Genomic DNA, 23469 nt, shown 5'->3' with positions numbered 1-23469 from the left:
ATAACACTGGTGGCATGGAGAGGGGAGACAGGTATGCATGGGCGACTGCTGGTCTTCCATAAACAACCTTGCCCGGACTTGTGTCTGGGAGGGTAACTTTCTAGGTGCAATCCCATGGTCAGTCATGACCGAAGGGCGGGGTCTCAACGTTTGGGAATACGCTGTATTCTCTTTAGAATTAAGACAATTAAGACAATTAAGGTGGCTTGCTTGCTTCATTAAAGATCACTTATTATAGATCTCTCTTGGAAGAAACATATTAAAGAATATATATAAAAATATAAACAGAAGCAGAATCCAGTTGGAGTAAAAGACCGAGAAACGTAAATACCACTTTCGAAGATTTCCATTACAACGGCATTAATGCTTTTCGATGTTCGAGTCTTTTATTCTTCACACTTTGGAAAGATGTTACTACGTTCATATGAAGTTCTTTCACAACACGTGTATTGTGAATCTCAGACATTCTTAGTTATGCAGATGTAATTATCACAATAGTTGATTACGCCATGAAATGCTAAATAAACAGTAACATCGCGATAACTCTGAAAAGCAAATGTCCTTAATCAAAGGAAAAACAAATATAAGAATTATTCATGTGACACCTGCAATTTTATTTTGTAATTGGGACTCTAAAAAACACTATGCAAAACTTTCTTTTTTTTCTAAAATTCGCCGGTTCGCTGTGATGTCTAATTTTAAATGCAGCCACTTGGTTGATAAGCTGGAGACCGGTTTGAAAAATAAAAAATGTCTAATTAAAAATACACTTATACACAAAAGAAAACAAAAACAGCATAGATATCTACTCGTTATTATGTTGCAAACCAGACATTTAAATAAATACTGTCTTCCTTTGATTGGGCACTAAACTCCAGTGTTTTTAAAGGAGAAGTGTATAATCAATTAGTCGATAGATTGAAGACAAGCACCAACTTTCTCATACAAGCATACACACACACATACGCTCACACATGCACACAAACAACTACGCGCGCGCATACTTATCAGGTAGACCAGAAAAGAGGAACAGAGCCAATAAGTATTTAAGAGCCTCTGAGACAGCGATTGGAGATGATAATAATAATTTAGTGACGTTGATATGGTTGGTTTTCAAATAGAACTTCTTTTACGTGTGTGTTTTAAAGACGAGTCGTTATAAGCAGAAAGGGACTTTCACAATAAGATTTGCAACTGAGCTAAATAACCTTACATCATCTAGTCAGGAACTGGAAGATATTAAGCCATTAATATCTCATTGTTATTGCTGTTATACAACCTTTTTTTAATTGTTTCAGTCATTGGATTGCGGCCATACTGGGGCACCGTTTTCAAGAATTTTATTCGAAGGAATCTACCCCAATACTTATTCTTATTAAGCCTGGTACTTATTTTTATCGGTCTCAATTTCCGAACCGCTAATGTAATCCGGTTGTGAAGCGGAGGTGGTGGTTAAACGGGGACACAAAAATACACACACACACACACACATATGCACACGCACACACACACACATCTATATTATAAGACAGACTTTCCAGTTACTAATCTACGAAATCCACTCACAAGACTTTGGTCGATCCGAGGCTACAGTAGAAGATACTTGCCTAAGGTGCCACTCATTAGAACTGAACAACTTACCACACACCTACGCCTGTGCCTACCAGTAAAGAAAAAGAATACTTGAATTCAATGGCGAACCGCCGGTGTGATCGAAAGGCCGACGTCTCGGCCGCGATACGAGCCACAAGTGTGTGTATCCGTGTGTTACGCACGCCAGGAGATGATCGAGACGCACAGACGAGAAGAAACAGCAGCAGCAAGTCGAGAAGGAAGCCGGCGATTAAGATCGAGAGCGATTAGGAGCAAAGAGAAAGAAGCGGCGGAGTTCCGCCGGTGCGATCGAGAGGCCGACGTCTCGGCCACGATACGAGCCGCGTGAGCGACGCGGTCGGTACCGCTGCCGCAGATTTCTAATTTTGTTATTTAATTTTTTAAAAATCTGATTGTTGGTTTCGATGCAAGTATTGGGCTCCAATCAAACTGGGACATTATTTTCAAGAGTTTTTCTATTATTTTATCGCCACGAAGGGCGACGGAAGGCAAAGTCCACTTAGCGAAAATGGAGGCAACCAAAAAGGTTACATGCTACGCACAAATGTTCTGGTAATCCACCACATAAACGTATTTTAATACATACATATTCTTAAATACATACACATGTGTGTACGTGCGCGCGAGTGTGCGTGCATGTGTGTGCGTGCGTGTGTGTGAGTGTGTGTGTGTTGTGTGTGTATTATGTGCATACGAGATCTGATCAATAAATATCCGGACTGTTGCCATAGTAACGAAGCTAAAGCACGCAGAATAAAGCCGCTCAGCAAAGATTGACCTTGAACTCTGTATTTTATACCATGTGGTTTCAGGATCAATCTCTCATTTCCACTAATCTGGACGTTGAGCAAATGTTCTCTGCTATAGCCGCAAGCCAACTAATGCCTAAAATCGGAGCCACAGCATAACTACAGCATAACCACAGCTCCTGGCTAAAACGAAGATAAGTATACACACTAAAATAGAAACCAAGGAATGCTGGTGAAATTTAACCCTTTGCTTGTGCAAACTATTTTCATAAGTTTGTCCCAAGCCCTCATGAGTATTTTTCAGACATTTTATCAGCCCTTTATTCATACGTTTTGAGTAGTACACATCTTTCTTTTCATAAGCCCTAAGTAGTTATGATGGTTGACAAAAATTGGGATTGTGTATCATATATGATGCCTGGACGCTATTAATATCAATAACCTGTAAAGACACCGTGTTTCGTTAAGCAACCATAATATACTACAAAATATATTAAACGTTCTTATAAGCCAATGCCGTGTTCTACTGTGTTCGCAGTGCTATTACATCACTGTTGTTGTTGGCATTCCGTCACTTACGACGTCGAGGGTTCCAGTTGATCCGATCAACGGAACAGCCTGCTCGTGAAATTAACGTGCAAGCGACCGATCACTCCATTGACACGTGTACCCTTAACGTAGTTCTCGGGTAAATTCAGCGTGACACAGTGTGACAAGGCTGACCCTTTGAATTACAGGCACAATAGAAACAGGAAGAAAGAGTGAGAGAAAGTTGTGGTGAAAGAGTACAGCAGGGTTCACCACCATCCCCTGCCGGAGCCTCGTGGAGCTCGTGGAGCTTTAGGTGTTTTCGCTCACAACGCCCAATCTGAGAATCGAAACCGCGATCCTATGACTGCGAGTCCGCTGCCCTAATCACTGGGCCATTGCGCCTCCACTATAGAGATTATAACCAGCACTGATTTTGTTAAGACGTTTCGTATCTGAGACGCCTGTTTTTCATCTTCGGTTTCATTGTTGTTTACATCAGGCGTCTCGGAAACGAATCATCGTAACAAAATCAGAGCTGACTATAATTTCTATAGAAAATCTGAAGCGATAACCTTAACAACAAAGAAAACATGTCCTACGTATCCCATGCGATATATATAAGACAGGCAAAGGGTTAAATGAAAATAAAGATAACACTAAATTTTGATTATTGCTTTACTGAAATGACCGACAAGGAAGGAAGAGGTGGTGTGGTGTGGTGTGGTGTGAGGTGAAGCGAGTTGAGGTGAGAAGAGGTGGAGGGTTGTGCAAGAGGAGGGGGAGATGGGATGGAAAGAGTGGAGAGAGAGAAAGGAAGAGAGAGAGAGAGAAAGTGAGAGAGAGAGAGAGAGAGAGAGAGAGAGAGAGAGAGAGAGAGAGAGAGAGAGAGAGAGAGAGAGAGAGAGAGGGAGAGAAGCGAGGTGAAGGATTGCAGTGCCCTCTCCATAGTTCTCTACTGAACTAACAACAAACCAGTTTCTTTTGAAAGCATTCGACTGGAATCAGAGTTGAAGGTTGAAGATGAATCATTATATATATATATATATATATATAACAATCAACAGAAAATAATAATAATAATAATAATAATAATAATAATAATAATAATAATAATAATAATACTGGAAATAGAGATAACTCGAATGTGGAATCTAAAAACAGAAACAATTCCTATCATAGTAGGTGCCTTAGGTATAATAAAAAAATATTCAGACAAATACATAACAAAAACACCAGGACTTACAAATATATATAACATACAGAAAATTGCACTACTGGGTACTGCACACATTCTACGCAAAACACTTTCAATACAGTAAACATAAGAGCACCACAGCACATACCCAAGGCGCACAGAGCTGCGCTCGGTAGTGAAGTGAAAGCACGTTATAAAAATAAAACTACTGAATAATGATAATAATAATAATAATAATAATAATAATAATAATAATAATAATAATAATAATAATAATAATAATAATAACACGTCATTTTTCCAAGTTAAACAGCTTGAAAGAATGTGAGAAAAACACAGATTAAAATGCAAATTTAATTAAAACAAATACTTGTTTTATGTTCATTATTGTTTCAGTTCTTGTTGTCATCGTCGCCGTCGTTGTTGTTTAGCCCCTGGTCAACTTTGGTTGAACAGGTCTATAACCAAAACAGTCCTTTTTACAGACTGTTTCCATTTATTTATTCCTTCGTAGCTTTCGGCCATTGGACATTCCATTGTCACTGAGGTCAACTGTACTTTTCATCCTTTCGGAGTCGATAAAATAAGAAAGAGTCGACTGCGAGAGTCGACCTAATCAACTGATTCCATTTCTAAGAATTTCAGACCTTGTACCTATAACAGAAAGAATTATTATTATTATTGCGTGAGAGGGAAGCACACGACACCAAAGTGATACTGGGGTACAAATACAATATAATCATGGTGACTACCCGTCTAATAAGTGTACACCAGGAACTTGTATCACAACAATATGCGCGGAACATGATGACCTTGCAGGTGGGGCCCAGTTAGAGTGTTTTTCGGGTTGACAATTTGTTGACACCTTTACCTGTACACATATTTTCTCAAGTTCCCTGATTAGGCGGCGAATGACGAAACCACTTTGAGAATGGTCCTGTAAATCGAAAAACAGAAAGAGAGGAAGAGTGAGAGAGAGAGCACTTTGCTCTCATGTGTTTTTCCTTCTCTGCTTGAGGTTACCGTGATCTTTTTGGGATAGATAGATAGAGATAGAGATAGATAGATAGATAGATAGAGAGAGAGAGAGAGAGAGAGAGAGAGAGAGAGAGAGAGAGAGAGAGAGACAGAGAGAGAGAGAAAGAAAGAAAGAAAGAAAGAAAGAAAGAGAGAAAGAAAGAAAGCAAGAAAGAAAGAAAGAAAGAAGGAAAGAAAGAAAGAAAGAAAGAAAGAAAGAAAGAGAGAGAGAAAAGAGAAAGGTAGATAGATAGATAGATAGATAGATAGATAGATAGATAGATAGACAGACAGATAAAAAGAAAGGAAGAAAGAAAAAATTGCAAAAAAGACAAAGAATTAAGGAGAAAAAACGAAGAAAACGCGAAACTGCCAAGCTGATAGACAGACAGACAGTCGGACTGACCATCAGATTCAACGACAGACAGGGAGACTGATGGTTAGATATATAGATAAACAGATGGATATACACAGATGAGTAAATCGATAGATAGAGATAGGTAGATAGATAGATAGATAGATAGATAGATAGATAGATAGATAGATAGATATAGATAGATAGATATCTTTTTATTATAGCCACACAGGGCTAAATACAGAAAATGGACAAATTACAATGTAGAGCTTTTCTTTGGGGGGGGGGGGATAATTTCGATCAAAAGGGATCGCGGAAAAAAAGGGGGGATTTCGATCAAAAGGGATCGCGGGGGAAAAAACGGTGGGGGGGGGCGATCAATAGGGATCGTGTATCACAGTCAATGTAAAAAAAAACGGGGAACAGATTAGGTTTATCCGTGGAGAGAAAAGCCTGCGGAAAAGACCACGGTCACCTCAGGCTTCTTTTTTTAAAGGTACATGAAAGTAAGTACCTTCTCTCTTTTTGTCTCTTTTTGTTACAAGTCTATGCTTAAAATGGTGTCGTCTGTCATTCTTACCATTCTTGCCACATTTACCCATTTTTTATTGAAACTTTCATTCGATAACACTTTCCTCTCTATCCTCATCTTCCTTTTCAAGTGGTACTTGAAAAAGTTGACGAGGGACTGACCAGAGAGGAAAGTGTTTGTTTGTAGACCTTTCAAACGCGTCCACCACACGCATTCTTTTGCCATAGCTATCAGTGTTACAAAAACCGTTTTTCCTTCCCGTTTAAAGGAAGGTGGCGGAACAATATTCACGATAGACTCGGCTGATAAGTGGGCTCGTCCCACACGCGACAACAGCCGTTCAACGAAGGTCCACAGCTCTAAAATATCTGGACATTGCACGAGTGTGTACAGAACGGTTTCGTCGCTCTGACCGCATCTCGGGAAGGTCGGTCCGGTGGTTTTCGAACCGTGTCTGTAGATCTTCTCTCGAACTGGTAGTGCGTCCCGATAGCATTGCCAAGCCAGGGATCTCTGGAAATTATCCATAGGCCCCGGCCCGTACGTCGTCTTGAAAAGGCGGGTTAAGAATTTCTCATCGACACCCAGGTTTGCCCCGAGAGTGTCATCAGACCTCCCCTCTATAGAACGCATTGGTCGTTTGGAAGTTGCACAAGTTTGATCCCGGACGGCAGAGCTGTTGTAGAGCTTGGCGACACTCGCGGTGCCAATCGCCCAGTTTCGGTCTCTTCCTGATCCATGTTTGCAGTTCGGTGAGTGAGACGAGCTGCGGGAAGGCGTGCCTCACAAATGGCGCCCACACCTGTTCACCGTCGTCAATGAAGTTCCAGAGATGCCGCAGTCTCAGCGCATGTCTGCGCATCATTAACCACGGCATCCCCAGTCCTCCATGTAACGGTTGTTGACAGCAAATGGATCGCCTCACCATCGGAACGCCACCCTTCCACAGAAAGCGGAAAAGTATGCGTTCTAGTTTCGTGATGGTGGCATCGGGACAAGGCACGACGGTCAGGCGGTAATCGATGACTCATGCGATATACACATTAGCCACCTCCGCCCGGGACCAAAGCCAGCTGCCCTGAGGACGGCCGCCAGGTATCGATGGTCGACCCTATCGAAGGCTTTAGATTGATCTAAATTGATCAGCGCCCCACCCATGCCAGGATCCTTAACTACCCTGTCCATGATGTAGCGCATGAGGTGGAGGTTGTCATGGATGCTTCTGCCCGGCACGGCGCATGTTTGCGCCTTGTCGACCAGTTTATCGATGACAAGCGCCAACCTCTCGGCTATTACTTTGGCCAAAATTTTCAAATCTGCGTTGAGCAGAGTGATGGGCCTGAAATTATCTATAAAATTCCCCTTGTTTGGGTCTTTATTCAGCAATGTCACTGCACCTCGGCTCACGAAACCGGGAATTCTCCTGTTTTGTTGCCAGTTGCAGTAGACTGATGCCAAGAGGTCGCCAAACAAGTCTGGCATTTGACAATACAGCTCGTAGGGTAGACCATCCAATCCAGGCGACTTATCCCTCGCGCAGCCCAGTCACAAACAAAGTAAAATACGTAGGTATGTGTATATGCATGTAACTATCTATCTACCTTATATGTGTGTATGTGCACGCGTGCACGCGTGCATACGTACTTATGTGTGTGTGTATGTGCATGTGTACTTATATGTATTTGTGCAGATACCTGGCTAGTTAGCTAGATAGGCAGATAGACAGACAGACAGACAGACAGATAGATAGATAGATAGACAGACAGACAGACAGATAGACAGACAGACAGATAGATAGGTAGATAGATAGATAGATAGATAGATAGAAAATATCAAATAAAAATGAACACAGAAAGCAAATAAAAAAGGAACCATGAAGGAAATGAATAAGTGTGAGAAAGAAAGAAAGAAACAAACAAACAAACAAACAAAGACAGAAAGAAGGAAAGAAAGGTAGAAAGGAAGAAATAATTGATAGAAAGTTAGGTGAGAGGAGAGTGTTGGGCGAGTTAAAAGACGGTGACGAGATTTCATCAAGGTTGTTTGTCTCAGCGAGAGTTTATTACATCTTTATTATTTTTACAGATCAGTGTTTCGAAAGTGGGATAGTGAAGAAATATGGCAGACACACACGTGTGTGTGTGTGTGTGTGTGTGTATGCATAGATGCATACACACATCTACACACACACTCACAGACAGATACACGTACTCACACACACATGCATGCACACTTCAACATTTACATGCTTATATTAACACGTCAATGCATGTAGATGCGCGTACACGTACACACGTCTGTGCGTCTGTATGAGTGTGAATAGGTGTATAGTATGTATATATGTATATGTAAGCATATATATGTGTGTGTGTATATGTGCATATGTGACAATATATACATACAAGTATGTACGCATGGATGGGTGGATATTTATATATATATTTATTTATTTATATGTATACATATATATATATTAACGGATTTGAAGTGTACTCATTCCGATCGCGGGGCCTCGACAGAGTCCCGCGTCGTTATTTTTGGTCACTACGTCCCCGTGCCGGGAGTGGGTAATTTGCGCGCCTGCTGCCTTCCTTGGATGTGGTAGCCGTTTCGCATGCTGCCTCTCCGGAATCGAACCCTGATTCCCCGTTACCCGTTGCCACCACGGTCGGCACTTACCGGGCCGTCGACAGTTGATAGGGCGGACTCGCGGGGGACCCGTCGCGCGAAGGCTAGTCGATACTAGCCCGTGCGATCGTACTGACAGTTATCCAGAGTCACCAAAATCGAAGGGGCGTGAAGCCGCCGCACGCCTCGACCCGCGCGCGAAACACGGCGGCTGCTGCGACGGCCCGTACGCGTCGGTCTCAGTCTAATATTTGCGCCGCGACCAATGCGGAAGGCCGACCGTATCGTCGCGACCGGCGGGAACTAGCGAGCAGTCCCGGAACCCGGCCGAGCGGGCGCCGGCGACGACCGGCAGCGGCTGGGACGACGCCGAACGCGCGGAGGCGCTGCGGCGACGACGACCGCTGCTGCTGCCGGAAGCCGTTTTTCGGCCCGACGCCCGGGTGCGACCTGCGATCGCGGCTTCGGTTGCATGTATTAGCTCTAGAATTGCCACAGTTATCCACTCTCCTCGCGGTGAGGAATACGGTCCCGAGGATTAGGTCCGGTTCCTGAGCCATTCGCGGTTTCACCATTCGTTTACGGCATGAACTTGCACTTGCATGGCTTAAGCTTTGAGACAAGCATATGACTACTGGCAGGATCAACCAGGTATCGTCGCCGTTGTCGTCGCTGCAGTAGCGTCACCGTCGCGTCGGTCGGCTGAGAGCGGAAGGCGGGAGAGCGGTCGAGGCGGAAGTCCCGCTGCTGCTGCTGCCATCGCCGCCGCCGCGCGGAGAGCAAACGAGAGCGAGGAGGAGACTGAAAAATCGCGGCCGCCGCTGCCGCCGAGCGGACTGGCGGACGAGCAGGAGGCTGCTGCTGCTGCTGCGGTGGCCGTTCGTTCGTACGTACGTTACGCGTCCTAATCCGCCGCTCTGCTGTAGCAGCGGAAAAGCGCGCCAGACGGAAGAAAAAGAGTTCGCCGAGTAGAAACGGTTTGCGATCCGACTGCTGCACACCAGGCCGCTGCGGTAGGACGGGCGCCGGTGCGGGTTGAAGAAGCGAGGCGGTTTCTGGCTGCTGCCGCCGCCGCCGCCGCGCGAGACACGGACGGGTCGGACGAGAAGGACGACGCGCGGGGAAGCGAGCGAGCGGCCGCTCCGAAACGATTGCGACAGCACGGGCTGCGGTCAACGAGAAGCGTGTGTGCGATGACGAAAACGGCGTTGTCGGCCACCGAACGCGCCAAAGCAACGACGATGCCGGGATGGGCGAGCGCGAGGAGATTGTGGGGGCACCACCGCCGCGAAACTCGGAGTTGAAGCCACGGTTGTTGTTCCGTCCCGGTCTAGCGGGACGAACACACGGCACCGCTCTCTTTCGGTGACGTCGCATCGCCTGTGGCGGATCGGGAAGCGACAACTAGCCCGTCCGCCGCGCCGGCGGCGACGCGACACGAGGTCAGCGGCGTAACCTGACCGGGTCCTCGAAGACGACGTCGACGAGGCCGCGGGTCGGCGAGGAGGAGGAGGAGGTGGAGAAGACGGAGACGAAAGACCAGAACGCGAGCATCACGAACATAAAGGCTGCTGCAGCTGCCGGCGGCGGGCGAATCTGACGCGGCGAGGGGCGTGGAACGACGGCGAGGGGCGTGGAACGACGGCGACAGATAGGGCGAAGGCGCTCACTGCGAGGCGGGCAGGCAGGCTGGAGTCAGCGGAAGAATCGTGGACACGCCGGCCGTGTAGAGTCGATCGCGCGGTGGGTTAGGCGGGTCCGACCGCCGGCAGAAAGGAGAGGCAAGGACATGCCTTCGAGTCATAGAGCTCGGCGTAGCGTCGGCGCGGGCGGGCGGGCGAGGATACCGATCGGTCGATGGCGACAGCACGAACAGGCGGGCGGACGGGCGGGCGGCTGTCGGCGGGCGAGCGAACGAGCGAGAGAATCTGACGCGGCGCGGGGCGCGGAACGACGGCGTCAGCGAGGGCGAGGGAGCTCACTACGAGGCGGCGGGTGGTCGGCGGAAGAATCGTGGACCCGCCGGCCGTGTAGAATCGATCGCGCGGCGGGTTAAGCGGGTCCGACCGTCAGCAGAAAGGAGAGGCGAGGACATCCCTTCCGGTCGGAGAGCTCGGCGTAGCGACGGCGCGGGCGAGGAAGAGGATACCGATCGGTCGATGGCGACAGCAGGAACAGGCGGGCGGGCGGCTGTCGGCGGGCGGCTGTCGGCGGGCGAGCGAGCGAGCGAATCTGACGCGGCGCGGGGCGCGGAACGACGGCGTCAGCGAGGGCGAGGGAGCTCACTACGATGCGGGCGGGTGGTCGGCGGAAGAATCGTGGACGCGCCGGCCGTGTAGAATCGATCGAGCGGCGGGTTAAGCGGGTCCGACCGTCAGCAGAAAGGAGAGGCGAGGACATCCCTTCCGGTCGGAGTGCTTGGCGTAGGCGAGGAAGAGGATACCGATCGGTCGATGGCGACAGCAGGAACAGGCGGGCAGGCGGCTGTCGGCGAGCGAGCGAGCGAATCTGACGCGGCGCGGGGCGCGGAACGACGGCGTCAGCAAAGGCGAGAGAGCTCACTACTAGGCGGGCGGGTCGTCGGCGGAAGAATCGAGGACGCGCCGGCCGTGTAGAATCGATCGCGCGGCGGGTTACGCGGGTCCGACCGTCGGAATAAATGAGAGGCTAAAGCATTCCTTCCAGTCGGCGAACCCATCCGATCAACGACTACCCTACATAGTAGTCTGAATCCCCTTGGGGTATGAGGGTCACCTAGAGCCTGACTATTCCCCCGGGCCCGACCCGCAAACTCGCGAATCGGACCCCGTCACGGGTACGCTAGCGGCCGCGTGGCTCGTATCGCAGCCGACACGTCGGCCTTTCCATCGAGCCGTCGGTTCGGCGGCGGCAGTCCGCCGCCGAGGCGTCCGCATTCTCTTTGCTCGCTCCCAATCGCTTCCTTCTCGCTGCTGCTGTCGCCGCGACTCGCTCGGCCTGCTTCTTCTTTCTCGTCCGCCTAGGCCGCCGTGTAACGCACACACACAGATACACACACTCCCGGCCGACAGCGCTTTCGATAGCAAACTCACGGGTACGGTACCGGCCGCGTGGCTCGTATCGCAGCCGACACGTCGGCCTTTCCATCGCGCCGGCGGTTCGGCGGCGGCAGTCCGCCGCCGAGGCGTCGCTCTCAATTCGGCCGCTTTCGATCGGCTCTGCGGGTACTCGGCGGCGCCCGGCCGGCCGGCCGCCGCCCGACAGTCTGCCTTTCAATCGGCTGCGGTTCGGGGTGCGAGTCATAGGGAACGACCGTCCGATCGACGACTACCCTACATAGTAGTCTGGACCCCCTTGGGGTATGAGGGTCACCTAGAGCCTGACTATTCCCCCGGGCCCGACCCGCAAAATCGCGAATCGGACCCCGTCACGGGTACGCTAGCGGCCGCGTGGCTCGTATCGCAGCCGACACGTCGGCCTTTCCATCGAGCCGGCGGTTCGGCGGCGGCAGTCCGCCGCCGAGGCGTCCGCATTCTCTTTGCTCGCTCCCAATCGCTTCCTTCTCGCTGCTGCTGCCGCCACGACTCGCTCGGCCTGCTTCGTCTTCTTCTTTCTCGTCCGCCTTGGCCGCCGTGTAACACACACAGACAGACACACACACTCCCGGCCGACAGCGCTTTCGATCGCAAACTCACGGGTACGCTACCGGCCGCGTGGCTCGTATGGCAGCCGACACGTCGGCCTTTCCATCGCTCCGGCGGTTCGGCTGCGGCCGTCCGCCGCCGAGGCGTCCGCATTCTCTTTGCTCGCTCACAATCGCTTCCTTCTCGCTGCCGCCACGACTCGCTCGGCCTGCTTCGTCTTCTTCTTTCTCGTCCGCCTTGGCCGCCGTGTAACACACACAGACAGACACACACACTCCCGGCCGACAGCGCTTTCGATCGCAAACTCACAGGTACGCTACCGGCCGCGTGGCTCGTATGGCAGCCGACACGTCGGCCTTTCCATCACTCCGGCGGTTCGGCTGCGGCCGTCCGCCGCCGAGGCGTCCGCATTCTCTTTGCTCGCTCACAATCGCTTCCTTCTCGCTGCCGCCACGACTCGCTCGGCCTGCTTCTTCTTCTTCTTCTTCTTCCTTCTTGTCCGCCTTGGCCGCTGTGTAACACACACACTCCCGGCCGACAGCGCTTTCGATCGCAAACTCACGGGTACGGTACCGGCCGCGTGGCTGGTATCGCAGCCGACACGTCGGCCTTTCCATCGCGCCGGCGGTTCGGCTGCTGCCGTCCGCCGCCGAGGCGTCCGCATTCTTTTTGCTCGCTCCCAATCGCTTCCTTCTCGCTGCTGCTGCTGCTGCTGCCGCTGCTGCCGCCGCGACTCGCTCGGCCTGCTTCTTCTTTCTCGTCCGCCTAGGCCGCCGTGTAACGCACACACACAGACACCCACACTCCCGGCCGACAGCGCTTTCGATAGCAAACTGACGGGTACGGTACCGGCCGCGTGGGTCGTATCGCAGCCGACACGTCGGCCTTTCCATCGCGCCGGCGGTTCGGCGGCGGCAGTCCGCCGCCGAGGCGTCGCTCTCAATTCGGCCGCTTTCGATCGGCTCTGCGGGTACGCGGCGGCGCCCGGCCGGCCGGCCGCCGGCCGACCGTTTGCCTTTCAATCGGCTGCGGTTCGGGGTGCGAGTCATAGGGAACGACCGTCCGATAGACGACTACCCTACATAGTAATCTGGACCCCCTTGGGGTATGAGGGTCACCTAGAGCCTGACTATTTCCCCGGGCCCGACCCGCAAACTCGCGAATCGGACCCCGTCACGGGTACGGTAGCGACCGCGTGGCTCGTATCGCAGCCGACACGTCGGCCTTTCCATCGAGCCGGCGGTTCGGCGGCGGCAGTCCGCCGCCGAGGCGTCCGCATTCTCTTTGCTCGCTCCCAATTGCTTCCTTCTCGCTGCTGCTGCCGCCGCTGCGACTCGCTCGGCCTGCTTCTTCTTTCTCGTCCGCCTCGGCCGCCGTGTAACACACACACAGACACACACACACACACACCCGGCCGACAGCGCTTTCGGTCGCAAACTCACGGGTACGGTACCGGCCGCGTGGCTCGTCTCGCAGCCGACACGTCGGCCTTTTCATCGCGCCGGCGGTTCGGCGGCGGCCGTCCGCCGCCGAGGCGTCCGCATTCTCTTTGCTTGCTCCCAATCGCTTCCTTCTCGCTGCCTCCACCACTCGCTCGGCTTGCTTCTTTTTTATCTCGTCCGCTTAGGCCGCCGTGTGACACACACAGACACACACACACACTCCCGGCCGACAGCGCTTTCGATCGCAAACTCGCTTTCGATTGAAACCTGAGGTTCGCCGGCGGAAACACGCCGGCCGACCCGTCTATCCGCCGCTCTCGATCGGCTCAGCGAGTACGCGGTGGCGACCGGCACACGGTCTCGCTCGCTGCAATCGGTTCCCGGTTTGTCGGAATGCTGCGCGTCTCTTCAAAGTAGAAAGAAAGAAAGAAAGCAACGAGAAATTCCGCTTCTACTGAAATGGGACGATGACACACGCCCCGACACCGGTCTCGCACTTAGCAGCGTTCTTTTTCTACTACTTCTACTACTATTACTACTACTACTCGCCCCCAGCGGCGACCTAAGGAAATGCACTCCGACGACTCGCTCGCCGCGGCGGCGGCGGCGGCGGCCGCGCCGTGCGCTCTCGTATCTGCGTTACCTTTCTTCCGTTCGTCTTCGTCGCCGTTGCCGTCCGCTCGATCGTTATTTTTCCTTTACGTCCTTCTTTCGTTTTCGCCGACCAACCACTAAGCCGCGCTTCCTCTCTCGGTCTCGGTCTCGCTCTCCATCGGTTCGCTGTTTCTCTCGTCACGCAATATAGAAGAGGATATGCGGTAGTGGCGGCGGCGGCTGCTGCTGCTGCAGCTGCTTCGGCCACGGCTAAGAGAGTTTCCCCGCCTGTCCTCCCGCCTCGAAAGGGCGTATCGTGTCGTTCGCGAGAAGAGACTCAATAGATCGCAGTGTGGTAGCTGCTCTACTAAGCACGTCACTCCGAACGGCAAGTCGAGTCGTATGCAAGCGATCCTTTTCGTCTGGATCTCTTCGAACAAGTCGTCGGGGGGGGGGGGACGTCGGCGACGACTTCGTGAGCGGCCGGACGTAAAGACCGACCACTTTTCCACCGCCGCAGACGTCCTGAAATGGCAATTCCGCCGGCGACGCTGCCGCTCGACGCGCGTGAACGCGACGGGCGGACGGCGAACGCCGAGCTAAGGCATGCGCCTTGAGGTTGAGACGCTTTTGGAAAACAACTCGGGTCCGGCTACGGTTCCGGCTTAGAGGCGTTCAGCCGTTATCGCTCAGAGGCAGCCTGGCACCACCGCTCTATCGAGCGAGCGCGCAAACCGTTGCTCTGATCCCGCGGTTCCTCTCGTACTGGACGGGATAGCCGTAGCCGAGTTGACGTTGCCGGCGCAACCACCTAAGGCCGCAAGAGCCGAAAGAAGAAGAAGAAGAAGCGTAGTCGGCTCCGGAAGCGCACCGAGGTGCACAGCCAAAAACCGAACGCCGCCGCCGCCTCCGCCCCCGACCGCTCGCGACACGGGGCGCCGTGTACGCGCGATGCATCGGTAGGATAAAACTAACCTGTCTCACGACGGTCTAAACCCAGCTCACGTTCCCTGTTAGTGGGTGAACAATCCAACGCTTTGCGAATTCTGCTTCGCAATGATAGGAAGAGCCGACATCGAAGGATCAAAAAGCGACGTCGCTGCGAACGCTTGGCCGCCACAAACCAGTTATCCCTGTGGTAACTTTTCTGACACCTCTCGGCGGACGCATAGCTCGCCGCTGTTCGGAAAGGATCGATGGGCCACGCTTTCGCGGTCCGTATTCGTACTGAAAATCGAGATCGAGCGAGCTTTTGCCCTTTTGCTCGACGTGTGGTTTCCGTCCACGCTGAGCTCGCCTTGGGACACTTGCGTTACCGTTTGACAGACGTACCGCCCCAGTCAAACTCCCCGACCGACACTGTTCTCGACTAAGGGTTGCGCATCGGCTGCGCCGGCGCCCGCGAAGGCGCTCGACATGCACCGCGCGCTTCGCACCAGATAATGAACCACCGCTCGGCGACGGCCCGATCCCTTCTCCATCGAGTGAGCGAAGAAACTACGGAAGTGGCGGTTTTTCATCGTCGCAAACGCGCGCGACATCCCGACGCGACCGAAACCGACCGGCCGACGACAACGACGCACCGGACAACGACGACGACCGAAGCGCGGACGCGACGGCCACCGACTTCGACGAAGGGCGCCACCGCCGCCGGTACCGGCGGCCGGCGCGCGGGGCAACGCGAATGCTACCGCCTATGCTACGCCTACCGTGTGCCCTCACAAAACCGGACTAGAGTCAAGCTCAACAGGGTCTTCTTTCCCCGCCGATCCGTCCAAGCCCGTTCCCTTGGCTGTGGTTTCGCTAGACAGTAGATAGGGACAGTGGGAATCTCGTTGATCCGTTCATGCGCGTCACTAATTAGATGACGAGGCATTTGGCTACCTGATTCTTACTGACATACTGTCATTAATTCCCTGTTTTTAACGTGGGTGGTCCCACTAGGATCCAATGCTTTATTGTTGTAAGCATGCCCTTAACACATTCGGTATGACCTCATCTATTAAAACAAATAAAAAAAATATTAAAATATTCCTCGTTGTTTTTCGACGGGTCTTTATCTTATCCAGGTGCTTTATTTTATTTTTCGATTTGGGTATCTTCTTGATCTCTTCAACCATCCTCGCTGCTGCTTCGGCATCATATTTCCATCGAAGTACCATCGGGGCGACTGGTATTTACTGCCTTCTTATTCAGTCTTTTCAAAATTTCATTCTTCTCTTTCACGCTTCAGGCAATCTTCCATCTTCTCTGTATCTTCAAGCTTCACATTCGGTCTACTCCTTGCTTCGTTTAACGGATGTCTCATCTTTCTTTTCGACACACCATCGGGGCGATAGGGTATGTTCATTCCTTTCCTTCTGTGTACTCGTTACTTCGTTCATCGAATCTCTTGTCGATATACCATAGGGACGATATGGCATATTCGTTCATCTTATTACTTCGTTCATCGAACTACTAGTCTTTCTTTCTACATACCATCAAAATGTCTGGTATGTTCACTCGTTCCATTCGATCCACCTGTAACCTCGCACATTAGACATCCCATTCCTCATTGTACACACCAGGGGGCAACTGGTATGTTCAATCTACTGTCAGCTATTTTTAGGCTGATACCATTCCACAGCCCCCTCCGACGCTACCGCGGCCGACTCTTCCGTTTACATAACTATCACAGCTGGAACGGATAGTTTTATGGGCAAGAAAAAAAAAAAAAAAAAAAGCCCAAGAAAGGATCACAGCGACGATCATTGAGAAATCAGTTAAATCATCTAAGTGTAAAAGTCAGTCAGGTAAGCCACTGATTAACCGGCTGCAGATATGGCTCTTTATCCGCCACCGGGGTGGATAGAAAGGTTAGAACTAAAGTGTTCCAGCCATTTCCGCTTGAGCCCGACGTAGATGGGCAACACGCCCGGCTTTGACCTCCAGGCACCACCCCGCCTGGGGGTCACCAGTTTATACGGCCCCTGGCTACCGTATGTTTTTGAACTTATTAGTTATTTATATATTGCAACACGCAGGCGGCAGTTTCCATGAATACATAGGCGAAACGATCTCCAGGAGCTGACCCTCGTCTGGAGACAGCAGACATACCTTCACCTTAACTCACTGGTGCATCTTCCAACCAACGAGGGGCAGTGCATCCACCCAAAGCCAATAGCTCATGGAGGGGATATGCGCGGCTGTGCACCCTCCGAACCGGCGAGGCGTTACACACCTACGAAAATCGAAACTAAATACGAAAGACCAGTGGCAACCTCGGTGGTCTCCCACCTGCCGAGGTCAAGAGACTATGACACATCGGACCTCACCAAGACGAATGGGTCACCACATACCGCGCAAACCCGGGTCTTCACTGACCATCGACTCGGGTCATAACGTACCCCATGTCGGCCAGTCAGTCCCACCAGGAGGCAGACTATCGGCAGTCTACCAATCACCTCCAGAGGGCCCACTACCCTCAGTCAGGATCAACCACATATCACATGGCCCCCACCAGATTAACTGGAACCGCAATGGAGGAAGGGACACATTTAGTTTGTCCGTGCGAGAGCAAATATTCGGCATTGGTTTACCACCTATCCGACACATCACCCCACACGGACGTAAGCTCTTTCACCACGCCAAGGTAGTGTCCCAAAGGGTAAAGCCTGGCAGTGCATCCATCAATCAGGTAAAATTCAGTGGATCACCTCACCCGCCCATCATCCACCGAATTCCGAGTGATCATAACATACCAGGCAAACCCGATGGTGCATCCACCCACCGACTATTGGCTTCCTAGCTGCCAATATACCTCCACAGAGCAGGCACAAGAACCCACCACCACCTGTCACAGCAACGTACCTAAAGGCCACTGCAGGTGCACTCACTACACGACAAACGGCCACCGACCATCTCTCGACTCCAATGTTCCAATCGGACACTGCAGGTGCTTACAACAGCCACAACCACCTACACCGATGTTCCAATCGGACACCGCAGGTGAACCCGCTATATTGAAAGGCCATTGGCCTATAGGCGGGTGGACCTCCCAGCGGGCCCACCCCCTGCAGGGGAAAAACCGATGAACTCACCCAACGCAGAGAGATTGGTCAGACCACTTCTACTCAAGCCCCAGCAAATCATAGAATGTGGTTGTAGCATCGTTCGGCAGAAAGCACGCCCAAATGTGACGGAGCAGTAGGGTATACCACCCATGGCCAGTGGGTCATAGTTACTCCCGCCGTTTACCCGCGCTTGGTTGAATTTCTTCACTTTGACATTCAGAGCACTGGGCAGAAATCACATCGCGTCTGTGCGGCTCGGCCGGCTACGCGATGCTCTGTTTTAATTAGACAGTCGGATTCCCCCGGTCCGTACCAGTTCCGAGTCGACCGTTCGCCGCCGGCCGAACGCCTGCCGCGCGGCGCGGTGCGACGACCGCACGACCCCACGCAAGGCGGGAACCGAGGGCCGCGAGCACCGACGCGACGGCGAGCCCAAAGACGTGTCGCTCCACGGCGTCTCGGGTGTGGAGCCGTGTTGTTCGCGCCCACTACGCCCCGGGCGCCCCGTATGAAACCGCCGCGCGCCGACATGCGACGGCGGCCCGACTGCGCGTCGGGAGGCGCGGAACGCCGACGCGAGAGAAGGCCGCGCGCGCGAGAGGAGGACCGACGCCGCGGCGACAACCACCGCTTTCCGCCGCGAGGACGCGGCATGCAGACGACTATGCCGCACGCGACCGACCCGCCTGCCTGCCCGACGAAGCCGCGAACTCCCGTTGACCGAAGGCGCGACCGCGCACCGACGCGAAGCGAGTTGCCCGCCATCACGGAAGGCGGCGCAAACGACGGCCGGAAAGGCGCCCGAGATGCCGAGTCCGACGCCAACGCTACAGCCCCGTACCGATCCGCCGCTTCGCGTGAAGACGTGTTCCGGCGCCCGCTGCAGCAGCGCGACGCCGAGCGAACGGCGAAGCAACCGCCGCGCGGGAGCGCAGCGACACACACGGCCCGACCGATCCGGTCCTCGGAGCCAATCCTTCTTCCGAAGGTACGGATCCATTTTGCCGACTTCCCTTACCTACATTGGCGCTATCGACGAGAGGCTGTACACCTTGGAGACCTGCTGCGGATGGTGGGTACGGACCGACTCGAGAGCTGCGAATCGTTACGGACCCGGATTTTCCAGGGCCGCCGAGAGCGCATCGGACGCCGCCCGAGACGCGGCGCTCTACAGGTACCATATCCGTATCTCCGGACGAGCCGATTCCACGGACGCGGTCCTTTACGAAGAAGAGAGAACTCTTCCCGGGGCTCCCGGCAACGTCTCCGGGCTCGCTTGCGTTGCCGCTGCTTCGCCCGGCCGCCGGCTTCGACGACAAACGCGCTGCTAGGAGCGGCGCGCCGCGTTCCCGCCGCCGGACGGGCACTCTCCGAGTTCGGGTTCGGGAATATTAACCCGATTCCCTTTCGATGCGAGGCCGGCCGCATCTGCTACTATATTTGCTACAATCGCTTTCGTGACGGATCCGGCGCCTTTCGTGGAAGCTTTCGCCCGCTTCTTAGGACCGACTGACCCGTGCTCGACCGCCGTTGGCACGGAACCCTTCTCCACTTCGGTCTTCGAAGGTCTCGTTCGAATATTTGCTACTACCACCGAGATCTGCACCCGCGGTCGGCTTCACCCGGGCTCGCGCCCGCGGCTTCCATGCTCGCCGCGGCGCCCTCCTACTCGACCGGGCATCGGAAAGTCGCCTCGCCGGCGATCGCGCAACCTGTCGCCCGGCCGGTCCGGCATCGGTCGCTCGCTCCAGCGCCATCCATTTTCGGGGCCGGTCGATTCGGCAGGTAAGTTGTTACACACTCCTGAGCGGATTCCGACTTCCGTGGCCACCGTCCTGCTGTCTATATCGACCGACACCCTTTCGGAGATCTAATGGGCGAAGCGTAGGGCACCTTACCCGGACGTTCGGTTCATCCCACATCACCAGTTCTGCTTACCAAAGTAGCCCACTTGGCACCGTGCATTCGTCGCAAGAAACGCGCAAAATAAATTTCGAACGATTCGTAAACGGCCGCCTCCGTTCGGGAGAGGAGCGGCCCGTTTCGCCCGTTCCGAGTTCGAGAGTAGATCGAGGCCGTCAACGTCCCCGGGGCCTCCAGTCGTTCGCTTTACCGGACGGAATTGCGTGTCGTTCTCCTGCTGGCGCCAACTATCCTGAGGGAAACTTCGGAGGGAACGAGCTACTAGACGGCTCGTTTGGTCTTTCGCCCCTACACCCGGTTCCGACGATCGATTTGCACGTCAGAGGTGCTTCGGACTTCCACCAGAGTTTCCTCTGGCTTCGTCCCGACCGGGCGTGGATCGCCATCTTTCGGGTCCCCGGCCACCTGCTACACCTGAGTCGGAGCGCGAACGCGCGGGCCCGACCCGGGAACGATGCTTCGAAACGCCGCGTGTTAAAAAAAAGAAGCGAGCCGCCGCCACCACCACCGCTGATGCTGCAACCGACGAGAAGACGACGGCGGCAGCAGCTGCGACGGCTGCTGCGACAGCGGCCCAACTCCCTTCCCCCGAGCGGCGACGTGTCACGTTCTCGCTTTCGCTGTGCCGTCGGAGTTCGCGAAGTGAAAGGCTCCAACAACTCGCAGTCGACTGGGACTCCTCGGTCCGTGTTTCAAGACGGGTCGGGTAGGTTGCCGATGCTCGTCGCTGACCGGCAGCAGCGGGCGGCTTTTCGGGCGATCCCGCCGACTCCTCCAACAACCACCGCTCGTGCAGCACCACGCGCGAAGACGAGGAGCGAGTAGAATAAGTAGAAGAAGAAGGAGCTGGCGGGCGGCCGCGTCGCTTTCGCGACTCGCTGCGTCGTGCATGCTGAGGGCGAGGTGCGTTAGCCCGTCTCCGTTGGTTAGCCGTGCCTACGCTTTCGTGGAGCGACGGGCGCGGTCGAGAGAAGCGCGTGGGTCCCGACGCCGGTCCCCGCGTGAACGGGTTCCGGACGCCGAGGCGCTCGTCTGCGACCTGCGGACGCCGCGTGCCTACCGGCCCGACGGGAACGGGTCGCGACGACGGATCGGAGGGGAAGTGCGTCCGATGCCGGCGCCACGGAAATCGAGCGCCGACGAGGCGGCAGACGACCGCCCGCGGAAACGAGCGGCCGCCACCGACGCGTTCGTCGGCGACGACGGCGCCTTAGGCGGGGGTGAAAGTGGCAGCGGATCGCGGTGAGCGGTCCTACCCGTTTACCCCTGGGCGGTTTCACGGTCTCTTGAACTCTCTCTCCAAAGTTCTTTTCAACTTTCCCTCGCGGTACTTGTCGGCTATCGGACTCGTCCCCGTATTTAGCCTTGGATGGAGCTTACCACCCGCTTTGGGCTGCGTTCCCAAGCAACCCGACTCTCGGGCCGAAAAGAAACACCGCCGATCGCCGCCGGCTCCGAATGGGCCTGGCACCCGCTCTGGGCAGCCCCGATCGAGGGGACTCCGAGCCTAGCCGTGCGATTCGATCGACCGCGTACGACCCTTGCGCCACAGCTCTCGACGACCGGCGCGCCCGACGAGATTCGGCGTTGGGCTTCTCCCGGTTCACTCGCCGTTACTTAGGGAATCCCGGTTGGTTTCTTTTCCTCCGCTTAGCGATATGCTTAAGTTCGGCGGGTAGTCTCGTCCGAGTCGAGGGCAGGATTAGTTTGGAAAAAAAAATAAGTCGTCGCTGCGGCAAACCGCATTCGATTCGTCGTCGTCGTCGTCGGCCGGCACGAACGCTCGCAAACGAGATCCACAGAGCGAACACCGACCGAAGATGTAGACGGCTGCGGCGGCGGCGGCAACGGCCGCCACGGAGTAATAATAGGAGGCAACGACGGCGAGGGCGGCAGGCAGAAGGGTGCGCACGAACGGCGGACGGTGCGTGTCGCAGCGATGACGGCCTGGCATTGCGGGAGACGGAGGATCGAGCAACGCGCGCTCGCTAGTCGGGCCGGAAGCCGAAGCAGTAGCGAGAACGAAAGGCGAGCTGTTCACGCTGCCCGCCCGCTTCCCCGGCGCGCGCCCATTCCTGCGACTCCCGACTCCCCGCCGCTGCTGCTGCTGCGGCAACGGCGGACGGCTTTTTCGTGTCGTGACCGCCTCTCGACCGGACGGGGCCCCGGGACGATGGGGCCGCAATGTGCGTTCGAGGTGTCGATGTTCACTGAGACCTGCAATTCGCATCAGTTCACGCGGATAGCCGCGCTCTTCATCAACGGACGAGCCGAGTGATTCCCCCGTCCAGGGTTTCGGTATTTGCTACTACTAGTGACTGACGACCGCCTACCGGCACTGCCGCGGCGGCGGCGGCGGCCGACAAAAAGAGAAAAAGCGAACGGAAACGAAACAAGACGACGACGACGGCGACTGCCGAAGCCCGTCTTCGGCGGTTTCGCTCTACTGCGACGACCGGAGGCGCTGGCCGACGCAGGGGCGAGGAAAGGAAGGAAGACGCGAGAGATGTTGAGGTTCGTGGAGCCGCAAAGCGTGCAGCACCGTCGGCCTGGCGCACTGTAAGCGGGCGGACGCAGGCTGGGTGAAAACTGCGCGGTCGGCAGCTACTACTACAGCAGAGAGAGAATGAGAGGGAAGCATAACGACAGCGGGAACGATTTGCGGGCTTCGTCCACCGCTGATGACGCCGGTTCTACTTGCTCGTTGCTCGTTGCTCGGCTGCGGCTGCACTGTTAGAGGGCCGAGGAGTGCAAGGGGGCCCGGCCGCGGCTTACGAAACCGGCTGGATGACGCCGGAAAGGCGAGAAGGCGGCGGCGGCGATGTTGGCCGACGCCAGGAAGGAAGACGAGAGAGATATTGAGGTTCGTGGAGCCGGAAAGCGTGCAGCACCGTCGGCCTAGCGCACTGTATTCGGGCGGACGCAGGCTGGGTGAAAACTGCGCGGTCGGCAGCTACTACTACAGCAGAGAGAGAATGAGAAGGAAGCATAACGACAGCGGGAACGATGTGCGGGCTTCGTCCACCGCTGCTGACGCCGCTTCTACTTGCTCGTTGCTCGTTGCTCGGCTGCGGTTGCACTGTTAGAGGGCCGACGAGTGCGAGGGGGCCCGGCCGCGGCTTACGAAACCGGCTGGATGGCGCCGGAAAGGCGAGGAGGCGGCGGCGCCGATGTTGGCCGATGCCAGGAAGGAAGACGAGAGAGATATTGAGGT

General features: G+C 54.3%; 2 pseudogenes; both read right to left on the bottom strand.

The window, feature by feature from the left end:
* Positions 1–14589: 14589 nt before the first annotated feature.
* On the bottom strand, positions 14590–21954 carry LOC149136206 (large subunit ribosomal RNA; annotated as a pseudogene).
* A 444-nt stretch (positions 21955–22398) lies between these two features.
* LOC149136205 (5.8S ribosomal RNA) lies at positions 22399–22550 on the bottom strand (annotated as a pseudogene).
* Positions 22551–23469: the final 919 nt, after the last annotated feature.

The sequence above is a fragment of the Octopus bimaculoides genome, chromosome 4, assembly GCF_046866305.1.
Source record: "Octopus bimaculoides isolate indiv1 chromosome 4, ASM4686630v1, whole genome shotgun sequence".
NCBI classification, from domain to species: domain Eukaryota; kingdom Metazoa; phylum Mollusca; class Cephalopoda; order Octopoda; family Octopodidae; genus Octopus; species Octopus bimaculoides.
This window is presented reverse-complemented; position numbering and strand designations above follow the sequence as displayed.